The sequence below is a fragment of the Gopherus flavomarginatus genome, chromosome 1 (genome assembly GCF_025201925.1).
Source record: "Gopherus flavomarginatus isolate rGopFla2 chromosome 1, rGopFla2.mat.asm, whole genome shotgun sequence".
In the NCBI taxonomy this organism is placed as follows: Eukaryota; Metazoa; Chordata; order Testudines; family Testudinidae; genus Gopherus; species Gopherus flavomarginatus.
The window spans coordinates 35888286-35902216 of NC_066617.1; the positions used below are offsets into that span (position 1 = coordinate 35888286).

At 44.0% G+C, this 13931-nt stretch overlaps 1 protein-coding gene across 7 annotated transcripts in view; it reads left to right on the top strand.

The window, feature by feature from the left end:
• Positions 1-13931, top strand: part of TAFA5 (TAFA chemokine like family member 5) — a 654906-nt gene that overhangs the window by 187716 nt on the left and 453259 nt on the right. Inside the window, exon 1 of one of the 7 annotated variants that reach the window (XR_007772062.1) lies at positions 10107-11313. The exons of the other annotated variants lie outside the window; for them this stretch is intronic. The gene's annotated coding sequence lies outside the window, so the exon portion shown is untranslated. Of the gene's footprint in view, positions 1-10106; positions 11314-13931 lie in introns of those variants that run through there. 7 annotated transcript variants of the gene reach the window in all.

Consider the following 13931-nt stretch of genomic DNA (forward strand, 5'->3'; position numbering starts at 1 on the left):
GTACTATCCCTGACAGACTTTTTTGCCCCAGATCCCTAAATGGTTCACTCAAGGATTTAACTCACAACCTGGGATTTAGCAGGCCAATGCTCAAACCACTCAGCTATCCCTCTCTCTCAATGTATGTCTCAAAGGCTCATTATGGGCTATAGACCCTTTCACCTATTCTTAGCCAGCTCAAATACATCCTTCATCAATAGTGGACAAAAATTATTTCTAACTGATGGCTGTTATGTGTGAAAAAGTCAAATGAGATCCTAGTAGGCAACAGTCCCCCTGACAAAAATCTGCTGGCACAGTTCTTTCTCTATAAATAAAGAGAAGGAATGAGATTTAACCCAGAATAGAAAGTCAGTTAAATATCGTAGGGACAAGAGAAGAGCAGCAAAACAGCACAATGAGTTTATGCTATCCAAAAGGAGTAAGAAGAACAAGAAGAGATTTTACAAATGTCTCAGAAAGAATTAACACTAGATAAAAAGTTGTCCCTTTAATAAAGGAGTAGGTGATTATATTGACTATTCTAGAATTTGAGCTACAGAATCCCCTTTAAGAATATGTACTTTGCAAGAATAAATAAATACAAGTGGTCTGGACTGTCAGGAAATAACATAGAGCTTATTAATGTAGCACCCACTTAAGTGAAGTGAAGGGAAAATGGGAGGAATGTTTAGGAAGCCACAGAGAGAAAAAATTGTCAAATAGACATAGAATGGTGAAACCTGTGAACTTGTAATCTGATATGGTAGATGCATGTATATCATGTCATAGATCAGGGAAATCTGACAGAGCTTCTTTAAGGTATTTTTTCAGTAAAACTATGTTGATATGCTTCTTCATCTTCTTAGCATACACGCAATGTGCCTCAGGTGGCACGTGTCTAGGATTCATCACCGAATTTGGTCTGCTGGTTTAATCATTAGCTTCCGGATTTGGGCCAGGTACTGATGGGGAATGCAATGTGAATGCTGATCCATGCCCCCCTCCATCCTGATATTCACTAGCTCAGAGGTCCCTAACATGGTGCCCGTGGGTGCCATGGCACCTGCCAGGGCATCTAAGTGTGCCCACATACTGGCCAGTGGATGAGCATCCGCCGAAATGCCACCGACAAGCAGCGTCATCCAGAGGTGTCACTGCTGAAATGCCACCGATTCGGCAGCATTTCGGCGGTGACGCCTCTGGATGACACTGCTTGTCGGCATTTTGGTGGCGATGCCTATTGACATTGCCGCTTGTCTGCGGCATTTCGGCGGATGCTTGTCCATGGCCACGGTCCTCTGTTGCTCGTCGTCTGGCACCCGCCAGATGAAAAAGGTTGGGGACCACTGCACTAGCTGGAGATCTAGCCCAATCTTCAGATCACCCTATATAGTTCTGAGTATCTCAGTAGCAGACAGATGTTTAAAAATTGTAAGGGATTCTGAGGACAGAAACAAAAATTACTTAAGGGGTGGACGAATTAATTTATGCAGAGTAATTAGAAGAATTTTCACACACACATTCACACTCTCTCTCCATTTTTTATACTATGATATCCAAATTGGCCAGATTACAGTAAAAGGTGGGAAAGGATAATCTAATGCTCATACCAAAGTATATGAAGGCTCGAACCCATCACTCTGCTGAACAAATTGCCCTATATCAGCTCTAAAAATCATACAGTGTGGTGCTCTCTTGTCAGTGTTTGATTTTGCAAAGGGACACATTTCTGTTTAGCCAAAGTGAGCAGAGATGCCTCGTACTTGTGTGAACAGTGCAGATAACTTCTGCTATATTTGTAGTGAAGTGACTTTTGCATCACAAAAGCGCAGTATAACCACTATGGTTAAGAAAGCCTCTCACCTTTCTTTTGGCTGCAAACTTGGAGATCAGGACAAGAGGTGGGCCCCACACATATGCTGCAACACTTGTGCAACAAATCTTCGCCAGTGGTTGAACAGGAAAAGGAAATCTATGCCTTTTGCAGTGCCAATGATTTGGAGAGAACCAACAGATCATACCAGCAATTGTTACTTCTGCATGGTGCCTCCAGTTGGGAAAGGTGTGTCAAAGAAGAAAAAGTGGACTGTGCATTATCCAAGTATTCCATCAGCTATACGCCCAGTACCCCATGGAGAAGGACTGCCGGTTCCTAATGCACCAGAATCATTCTCATTTGAGTCAGACGACAAAGAGGATGAAACTTCTGGTCCTGAACCATCAATGTCACAGGACCCACATTTTCTCCCATCCTCCTCCTCTGAGCCACACCTCCTAACACAAGGTGAACTGAATGACCTTGTCAGGGATTTGGAACTACCCAAGAGTAAGGCAGAGCTGTTGGGCTCCAGACTCCAGCAGTGGAATCTCCTGGCAGGCTATCAGGGCAAATGGAGTCCATCAATGCTTGCAGACTATTGCTGGACAGTGACAAGAGATGCTCCATTTAATGAATACAATAGATAAGCCAAGAAGCGCCGAGCAGACACTGAATAGGACTAAACTATGTACATAAGTTTTTTGCCTTTTGTTTCATAATAAATTTTATTTCTATAACCCTTTTGCTGATTTTTAAAGTGTTACATAAACAGGACAGGTGAAATATCATGTAAAGCAACCATAAACACATGAAAAGACCTAGGTTTACAATTTATGATTAAAACTCTACTATCTACACAATATACATAGACATAAAATGTAAAAACTTAAATATCTCAGAAACAGTAGCCAATCAGTTGTTTTAATTGTCATATTTGAATTCAGCACATCAAAATACATAATAAATAGCACATTTTATCTCTGAAGCAGACGACTTCTCAAAAATTGTAGACCAGTGTTACAGGTATGAGTAGGGGGATCTTAAAATGGCCCTGCAGTAATTTCAAAGAACTGAAACACCTTTTTAAATTGCAAAATACCACAGTTCTTTGAGTGGTGATCCTGCTGGGTGTTCCCTGTGTGTGCACAAGCACTCCATGTACCTGAGACCAGAAGATTCTTCAACAGCAGCATCTGTTGGTCCACATTTGCAGTGTGCATCTCAATGTGCTGCGGACCAACTACACTTCCAGTTCCTTTCAGCCACTCTGGTCCGAGATGGATCTCCTCAGTGTTCACAGCTTTGCTAGCATCGACTTTCCTGCTATGAAAATAGTTGATTTTTTTCCCTTTTAAACCCAGACACTAAAATTAGTTAGTTGATAGTGTTTTGGGGGCTAAAGAGCCCTTCCCCCCACTTTCCCCTCTTTCCTGTCCAGGCATTTAGTATGCCTAAGATCCTGGACTTCAATTCCTGTGTGGCCTGCCCTATGGTCTTTCTGATTAGCCATCTACACTACTGCTTGTATTGTCTCAGGGAGTCTCACTTTGCTTCTAAGTGAGAGATCTGTTGTGCCTACCCTTCTCAAATGCAGCATTCCAATGAATTCTGGCTCTGAAGAGACCTCATGGAACTCTTCACAAGGCCCCAAGCCACTCCTGAACACACTGACCCCTGTACACCAGTTTCACCAATAAGGTGACTGGTATGCAGCTCTTGATTTAAAAGATTCCTACTTTCACAGATATTCACCCAGTGCACATGAAATTCCTGAGTTCATGGTGGGCCTAAATCATTACCAGGATAGAGTTCTCCCTTTTGCTCTCTCAAGGGCCACAAGTTTTTTCACAAAGATACTCTCCATAGTATCAATGTAGTTCTGTTGCCATGGCAGCTGGTTTCCTTACCTTGATGACTGCCTGCTTACATGGAGGTCCATCTTGGGAAGTTCAGTAGAGAATTCTCACCTTCCTCAGCCTCCTGTAATCTTTAGGATTCCAGGTAAACCTAAAAAAGTCCACTTTAATCCTCCCCTCTCCCCAAGTTATAGATTTTATTGGACTCTGGATTCTCTTTTAGCTAGAGCTTTCTTACCTCAGGGCAGATTCCTCACAGACTTCAACATCCAATTTTGCCTGAGCACACAGACAACAGCTTAGTCATGCCTGAACATCTTTAGTGTCTTCAGGAATTGGTTAAAGACAGTCTACATCCCAAATTGAGATTCTCTAGGCAAAGGAGTATCAATTCCCTAGACCATCCTTACAGCTCTCACCTGGTGGAAAAACCTGTGTGTTATAGGAGTTCCCTTTGTTTCACCTCAACTACAGTAATTACGGATAAATCCCCTGGGTTTTTTTTTCCCCTTTCATACATAATCTACATGTTCCGGTCATGTTGGATAACGTGACAACATAAACAAGTAGAGGGGTATGAGGTCCACCCCTCTTAGCATAGAAGTGGTCAAACTCTTGAACTGGTGCAGTTGATTAGGCTTTAACCTGCTTTAACCTTCCAGGGATAACAAACACCTCATTGGACAATCTCAGCAGACACCTCTACAGAGACCACAACTGCGAACTCCGTAACTCAGTAGTACTGAGCATCTTCTGACAGTGGAACTCCTTGGCATCACAAATAAACAAGTATCTAGTCTTCTCATATGCAGCTCAAGAGGAGACATTCTTGGTGCAGTGGTTGGAACCACTGTTCGCATTCTCACCTATACCCTTCTTACTGGGTCCTCAGCAAGATAAAATGACACTAATTCTAATGGTGCCTTGATGACCAAGTTCATTTTAGTTCACCTCCATCTTCCAGTTGACCCCTCCCTGCCCCCAAGGCATACATTTACAACTGCTGCCAAATCTTCTGATCTAGGATAAGAGTGACCATCCATCCAACCCAGTGCTTTTCCATCTCACAGCTTGGTATTTGGATGGATGACTAATGTAGAGAAGTCATGCTCAGGAGATCCAGTCCATCCACAATAACAGTAGGAAATTCTTTGTAAGTAAATATTATATGGCCAAATGGAAGTAGTTCTCTATCTGATGCTAGCACCATCACGAACCTCCACGGGAGGCAGACTTCCCTATTATCCTGGAGCATCTGTTAGCATTAAAGACATCTGGTTTATCTATCAGCACACTGTATGTATATTTGGCAATGATTAATGCCTTTCATCCTCCAATAGAAAATTGCTCATTCACCCATCCTATGACTATGAGGTTTTTGAAAGACCTTCTCAGAACCTTTCTTCCAGTATCAACTGCATCACTGAATTGGGACCTTAATCTGGTACTGTCAGAGCTTATGAATCCACCATTTGAGCTGTTAGCTTCACGCTCTCTTCTACATCTTTCCATAAAGGCAGATTTCCTGACAGCAATTACCTCCACTACCTCACTTATGGCATCCCCTCCATACATTACATTCCACAAATATAAGATGTCTTTGAGTTTGCAGCCCACGTTCATCTTAGGATATTTCCGATTTCGATTTGAATTAACCCATGCATCTTCCCATTTTCCATCTTAAACTTCATACTAGAGAAGACAAGAAGCTCCATTCTCTGGATGCCTGTAGAACACTGGTGTTTTACCTGCAGAGGAAAAAGTCCTTCTTTAGGAAAACCGCCAAGCATTTTCATCACTGAGCAGAAGAAAGGGGAGGCAATCTCCTCACAAAAATTGTTGTAAGAGATTTTGAGCTGCATCCTGTTTTGATGTGAACAAAGAAGAACTTCCCCTCTTCATGGAGTTAGGGCCCATTCTACCAGTGCTCAAGCTACCTCTTTCATTTCTCTTAAGGGTGTACCACCTAGACATCTGTAAAGAATTACATGGGGCTCCTTTCATACATGTACTAACTAGGCATTACACCCTGGTATAGCTGGTAAATGGGAGAGGTTCAGAGAAGAACCATAAGAATGATTAAAGGATTAGAAAACATGCCTTAGTTTTTGAGCTCCTTGAGTATATCTAATTAACAAAGAGAAGATTAAGGACTATAAGTCTATAGAGTACCTGCACGGGGAGGGGAATATTTGCTCTTCTGTCTAGCAGACAAAACTATAGCAAGATCCAATGGCTGGAAGTTGAAGACAAATAGAGACTGGAAATAAAGTACACATTTTAAACAGTAATTTGTGTCTGTGTCACGGAATCTGTGACCTCCGTGAGTTCTGAAGTGAGCTCAGACAGCCCTTGGGCCTCAGACTCCTGAGCAGCTCAGACAGCCCCTGGGCCAGTTGCACTGGCCACTGCTGGGGCAATCTCTAGCCCCTGCCCCCCCCCACCAGCAGCAGGAGGAGGTGGGGGGCTTAGGGTGGGGGGCTGGGGCATGGGAGGGGGTGAGACCTCTGGGCAGTGCTTATCTTAGGGGGGCTCCCTGGAATTGACATCATGTCTCTCCGTTTCCCTCAGCTCCTAGCTCCATATGCTGCCTCTGCCCACAGGCACCTCCCCCACAGCTCTCATTGTCCGCTGTTCCCGGCCAATGGGAGCTGCAGAGCTGGCAGCACACGGAGCTAGGAGCTTAGGGAAGAACATGTCACTGCTTCTGAGAAGCTGGGTAAGGAGGCTGCCAGCCTCGCTAACCGCCCCCCTTCCCCCGAGCACTTGCAGCACCCCCTGGGCCACCTCCCCAGCACTTGTGGCATCCCCACGAGCACCTGCGGCACTCCCAAGATTTAGTAAGGGGTATAATACAGGTCATGGGCTGTGAATTTTTGTTTACTGCCCGTTTCCTGTCCATGACTTTTACTAAAAATACCCATCACTAAAATGTAGCCTTACTCATAGTCTATGAGCCTATAGAATTAAACAGAAAAAAAAACTTGCTCCTGAGTTTTTTATGGTGGTTTTATAATACTGTAGTGGGATGATCACTACCAAATTGTATGGGATGTATGAAAAAAAAAAATGAGCTGATCTGGATACAATTTTTACAAGGCCTTTGTGTTTCTTAAAAAAAAAGGAAAAGAAAAATTGGAAATTTTATATGGATCTATTACCTTCCATGCAGCTAGATAAACACACGTCAAATACTCATTTGGATTGCTCCCTGACAACAGCCAGGGGAAACATTTCCACCCCCACCAGCTCTGTGGTTAGAGAGTACCTTCTGCTTGGGGATCTCTCACTTCTATGAAAGTGCAGTTGAGATGTTTCTGCAACACTATCTCCTTCGCTCATCTTTGTAGGGGAGGGGATTGGGATTCATCATCATCTCCCCATAAATTCTGTAGAGTTTAATTGGAAAAGTAAATACAGGCTGAGGTTAGGGTCCCTGATAGCAGCCACAGCTTGGGCATATCCCCAGAACACATTGCTCCATTGCATCTATGCTACCTGGGGCAGCACTACAACGGAAGCTTTGGACATCTGTATAGATAGCTCTGCGTAGTCGTTCTTATGGCCTGTTCCACGTGTGTGACACACCAAATCTTGCCCCCCACCTTCTCCCTGCCCTTGATAGACCACCACAGGAAAATTTCTAAAAGGGGGATTTATTCATATACGGCTACACTGGGCATTTGCAATATTGTTATTTGAGTTAGCTATACCATTATCTTTAAAATTTTATATACCTCTATGCAGATGACATGTTGAAAGGTCAGGGCTATTTTTGAGTAGGACTCACTCTGCTTGAAAGGTCCAAGATACTTAGAAAATATATAAACTTGCTGAACCATATTTAGTACAGCATGCCAGATACCACTTTCCTCCCAAATAGGATTTCCTACAGAAAGGAGACTTAATAGCTTTCTACAATGTGAGTTCTATACAAATTTTGCTCTCACTGAGTTTGAATTCTGATCTCTTAATAGCGTAAGGATACACTCCAAAGTTCACTGAAGTACATAGGAGTCTCTTTACAACCTTCAGTAGGCTTTGGATTAGCCCCTAAATGAGGAGTAGCCCTTAAATAGTCACACCAGTTTAAACCAGTGTAAAAGCAAGATGAATTAGGCCCATTGATTTCAGTGGGTTTACACAGGTGCAACTAAGAGGAGATTTTGACCCTCTTGGAGTATGTCCTTGTATAAACTTTCTAATAAGGAAAGAAATGTATTGCACATAATTTTTCAAAACATTTATCTCCAAACCCATTATTTTCAAATATGTGGACCACATTGCTCTTTCTGGATCTCAGACATTCCAAGTTTGATGCATTTTAAAAAACATTTCTGAGCTATTTTTATCCAATTACTAAAACTCAAAAGTTATTTCAATTTTATTCATACTGTTACAACACAAATTCATGGATTTTCTTCGTACATTAAAAAAACACCACAAACTGAACTGAAAACAGATGTGGTATATTTCAGATCTGTAGGTACAGTTCTGAATGAAAGGTTTTACAAATGGAACATTTCAAATTTAATTATAATGCTGCTGTGAAACTACAATCTTTGAATATCTTAAACGAGGGTAGCAAATGGGTTTATAGGGATATAGCAGTTGTATGAAGTAAAAAAAAAAAAGAAAGGCTAGACATTTTTAATGTTTCTCCACTGTTTGTCACTGAAGAACCAAAAAGCTTAGAGAACAGACTGTATCCCAAGCACCGTCAACAACAAGAGACAGCTGCTCACCAACACTTAATTTATCTCTAATTTAAGATGGAGTTAATCTTTCTTTCCACGGGCTTGTAAATATATGGAAGCACCTATTACAGGCTACATTTTAAACATTTAACAAAAAGATCAAAACACCACTGACTAATTGTTAAGATTATTTTCTTAGTTTAATTCTACCTTAAAAATCATTGGATGAGTTTTATTCTCAGTCCGCGCTAAATCCCTGTGAAAATATTAATCACTGACATATTACAATAAAACTGTACAAAAGCAGAGACAAATAGTCTAACTAAAATAACTGTTGCTTATTGAACGGGCATGGCATTCTACTGGTAATTAAAGGGTCAGTTTAATCTATAGAGTTAGCAGAGAAGAGGACTCACATTGCTCATATGCTTGCAGGGTTTGGGTTGTTTTATACAATGCGGCTTCCTATTAGTGCTGCCTTTAGCCCGCGCTCTCACAGTACGTTACAGGTGTCAAATAATGAGATTGAATCACAGGTCCTCTAAGGGGCAAAGGGTGACCAGTGAAAGGCCGATGCGGCGTCTTTCCCCCAGCTGCCAGCATCAACAGGGTCGGTCTAGAATCAGCACTTGAAATAATCGGTCCCGTCCTTACCCCCGCCCCCAGAAAAAAAAGAGTTGAGGACGGGCTTGTCCCCTGTTTCTCAGTAGTGGGCTGGAAGATTATCTCCACGGGCAAGGAAGCGGCGTGGGGAGGAAGAAAAGGGAAGGACAAGTGCGATCATCACAGATCCAACCCTTCTCCTCCATGTTGACTGCTCTGATCCCCTCCCTCGTCTCTGCTCCCTCCTCCCATCTTGTTTAGCTGCCCCACTTCTGGACCCACTTTGCCCCCGGCACCCCGGTCTTTGCTCCTTTAGCCTTTTCCTCTCCCACATTTTCGCTTCTCTCCCCCTGCTTTGGTTCCTTTGCCCACAGGGTTGCTCATTGCCCGCCTCCGCCTCTCGACACCTCCCTGCCTGACCTTGCCCCTCTTCTGCCCGGCGGGGAGCGGATCCGGACGGCGAGCGCCGGCTGAGCGCTGCGCAGGCTCAGCTCTCGGGCATGCTCACTGCCACCCGGGGAGCGAAATCGGGGAAAGTTGCGAGGGGAAGCCGGCAGGGTTTAAATGCGACGGAGCGGGGCCGGGACTGGGCGCGTTGAGGCGCTACCGCCGCCGATCTCCCCCGGCCGAAGTACCTCCAGGGAGCTTGTATGCAGGCAGGTGCCCGGTTCACAGCCCCAGCTCAGGCAGGCAGCTTGCGTCTCTACAGGCACCCAGCCTGCGGCAACCCAAATACACCCAGAAAGGGGGATCTTCAGCGTGCGGCCGTCCAGCCACCCAGCTACACCCTGGGAGGTTGTACCTTCCAGGCACCCAGCCCTCCGCTCCCCGCGCACACGGAGAGACACCGAGAGCCGCTGCGTGCGCCCAGCCAGACTTAGCCGACAAGCCCCGATACTCCCTGGGAGCTTGTCTCCACCAAGACGCCCAGCCGAGAGGACTAACGCGACCCCGAAAGGAAGCGCTCCAGCGAGTGAGCGAGCCCCGGGCTGTGCCTAAACCCAACTCCACCCGAGACGGAGTGGAAGATCTACGGCGTGCAGCCAATCCAGACACCCAGTCTGCAGCTCCAACCTCTCTGAGCGCCGATCGGGCAGAAGCTCACAAATCAGCTCCTCTCTGCCGCCAGCCAGCCAGCAACTACCCAAAACCAGCAGCCCGGGAGCTGCTCCTCGCCAACGACCCGCTGCGATCATTCGGCGCCCGCTTGTCCCCCCTCGGCGGCAGCAGCAGCACCCCAAGCTTGGGAATTGCATTGTTGCGGGCTGTATGTGTGCGCGCGCAGGAGAGAGATTGCTACGGAGGCATCAACCTGTAGGCTGAGATTTCTTTTGCGGCAGCTACCTGTTTGGAAAGCGCTTTGCGGGTGCAGCAGGAAAAGCGCACAGAGACTTACGCAACCCCTCCTCAATCCGGAGGCAGCCAAGTGAACTAGGTCTCCGGCCCCGGCTCAGAGCAACCTTTCTGGGGGAGGGCTCCCCATCCCGGCTGCTGGCTGGATTCGGACGAAGAGGGAATCAGGCAGCGGGAGGTGAGAGCCCAAGTGAAGGCAAGCGGCTTTGCAAGGCAGCACAAACCAGGAGCTGCACCGCGGCCCGCTAGTACCTACACTTCCCCGGGATATCAGGGTACATAGAGTTGCTCTGAATGGGATAAGCTCTCCAAGCCTGGTAGGTGGCTCAGATTGTGACCATCAGCTTAGAGAAGTTGCAGTAAAGAGAGATTTTCCCCTCCCATTCCCACGCTCCCCCTTCTCCACAGACACCGGACAGGTAACCCAGCAAGCCGGGCGATGGTGCACTGGCTTCCCCGGAGCCCCAGAAAGATCAGCCTGGCTCCCGCATTCCCAGCACTGCTGAGCCGGAGCAGTCACTGAACCACCACCAGGAGCAGCAGCAGCAACAACCCCCACCGGAGCAGTGTGGGAGCTATTGCGCAATTCTGCCCAGATTTGCTTCCTCCCTCCTTCCCAACCGTCAATGCTGCTCAACTCACGAGGAAACAGAAAGCTGATTCATGGATTCCAGACCCAGCTTCCTCTGTGCTGCTGTCCATAAGAAGATCATGGTGCTGCTGCTGCTTGAGACTTTGCTGTAAATCCACTCACTCCTCCTCCCCAAACCCTGAGCGCGCTCTCTCTCGCTCTCGGAAGTGTGGTTACTGCTTGGGGAGCAGCCGAGCCTGGCGCAAAAGGGGAAACGTTGATGCATCGCTGTGGAGATTCATTGTGTGACTTTCTGGGTATTTACTGAGTTTCAAACCGAGATGCAGCTCTTGAAAGCTTTATGGGCATTAGCAGGAGCAGCTATCTGCTGTTTTCTTATATTTGTCATCCACTCACAGTTCCTTAAAGAAGGTAATTATGTCTGCATGTCTACGTACCCTGTTCTTTCAACGCGAAGGTCTCTTACTAGGTGCCTTAATTTTTTTTATTGTTTCCAGTATGTTCTAGCTACAGCATTGGCTCTACTGTATTCTCCCCCACCTCCCTTTAAAACCGCTCGTTTTTATTTAGAAGGTAGCTAGATATAGGCTTGCATTCCTAATTTTTATATTTTTATATATACACACACACACATAATGTGTGCATTCTCTGAGCTTTAGTGTCTCCTGGCTTTAATGAGATATTTCAGCGCATGGACAAGATTTTCCGCTGTTACGAAGACCGAGGATCACTAGTCATCGTTTGGGTATTAATAAACCAAAAAACCCCACAAGTAGATGTCTTATTTTTATATCAAATCAATAGGTGGCTTTTTTCTTTTTAAATTCAACATATTTTCAATAGATGGCACTAAAGTTCTGTGGAAAGGGCAGAGCAGAGCAAATTCTGGGCATTCGGCTCCTTCCTTTTCCTCCTCGGTGCCCTAAAACTGGCAGAGGCCTTTTGCATGGTTCCAGGGTTCTTGTTTTTTCCATTGCTGTGTTCAGAAAATCACCATCACAAATCGGCGGAGAAAATGTTTTGTTTCCTTAAGGAAACAAAAAAATGTAAGATGCATTCTGGTTAAGTGGATACAGGACGTTTTCCGGCGAAGGAAACCTTCGGTTCAAACCGCCCCACCCCCAAGGAAACTAACCCATTTTTTCTGCTGAAATAATGATTCAGTTGATTATTCTGATACAAATGCAGTTTGAAGGGGCGCATACAATTTTTTTTTGGGGGGAAGAGGGGGAATGCGACCTGCTGCTGCTTTGTAAACTACTGCAGCGTTGTCAAAACGCTTGCAATTTACTTGGTTGTGTTTTGGGATCCGAGCTGGGTTTTTTTCCTTCACATGACTAAATATCTCAGTACTTGACTGAACAGTGATAACCAGCGTAGGTTAGGGTCTTTGCTGTACCAAATGTGAAGCAAGTCTTGTGTGACTGGGACAAAGTTTCACTCAAGATTGGTCAGAGTGACAGTGTTGCAGCCGCTGGAAGATCTCTACTGGTGTGTTATTTACATGAGTCAGTCCAGGAAGTACTGTACATTTGGTAAAACATTTGTAAACTAAGAAAGCATCAGGGCTGATTTGGTTAGTTGTGGGAGAAGAGCTATTTGTATAGCTACCTACACTAAGAAGTTAGCCAAATATTTCTTTTTTAAGAGGTCTACAGATGCTTTAATTGTTATGTGCCTCCCTGATATTAATTAATTTAATATTCATACAAATTAGCATAATAGCAGATTCATATATTTTATGCCTAATTAGGTGACTCTTTTAAGGACATTGTGGAAAAAAGAATATATTGCCATTCATTTCAGGCTAATTTTGTTAGTATTTGCCTTCATGTTTTGCAATTTTATGCTGTCTTTCACTACTATCTTTTGACACCTTCATTACTGTAAATAATCCGGTAGGAAGGAGGACTTTTATAACAGTTTAAAAAAAAGTATTCTTTAGCATTGTTAGCCAGAAAGATTAACTTTCTTTTTTTAATGAAGGAATCAGTGACCACTCAACCAAGTATTTTAGCACATTTTGCATTATTTTTCCCACCAATATTTATGGTCCTTTTGTTGTGAATTGACTAGATGAAACTGATGTGCTTCCGAGCCTGTAGGGTAATTTATTAACTGTGTCTGTCTGTGTATTTCTGTGGACAAATGTATTTTCATCCCATTTTTTGAATAGACACACAGAGAGAGCTGTATAAAGAGTGTAAGTCTGGATTGTTTGTATCATATTAGCTCTCAGCCTGAATGCATTTATTTTGGTTAATCTTAATATTGGCATTTTGACTTTTTTTTTTATAACATTCACATTCAGCACTGTATGTGTTCTGCACTGCCTGTTTGAGTGATAACATTGTACAGTTTAACAGGATTGGGTAAAACTCCATATAGTTTCTCCATGTCTTGCACAGCTTCCACTCACCCCCCATCACTAATCAACTGATCTGTTTTTATGTGTAGATGTATTGAGATGAATTTATTTAGGGGAAGGAGAAACATTACATGGTGTTTTGGGTTTCTATTAAAAAAACACCTACATGTTGTGTTCATTTTACCTAAAGGAATTAAAATTCCCTTTTCTTTTTTATTGGAAAATTAACTTTTTTGTTTTAAATGGGTGGGAGAAAAAAAACATTTGTTAGCATGGAAAAAGTGAGGAAAACAAACGCCCCCTTCAGAATATTCATCTTTTCCCTACCATACTAGTATGCTTGTTTACTGAACATACATAAATGGAATACATTTGACAGATTACTTCTGCCTGTCTTCAGAACATCTGAGACTTGCTTCTGATAGTGCAGTTGTTTTTAATTAAAAAAAAAAAAAGTCTGAGCTGTTACAGAATAGAATGTCTGTCTGAATCCAAAAAATAGTATTGAAAAACTGATTTTATTGGCAACAGGTGAATTTGTTTATTGCACATCAGAGCCCTGTGGACAGCTCAGGTCCATTGTTTGTGGCCCAGGTCTATAGCCCAAATCATCAGTTAAATGCTAAGGTATCTTCATTTGATCATTTTTTTTATGGGTTGT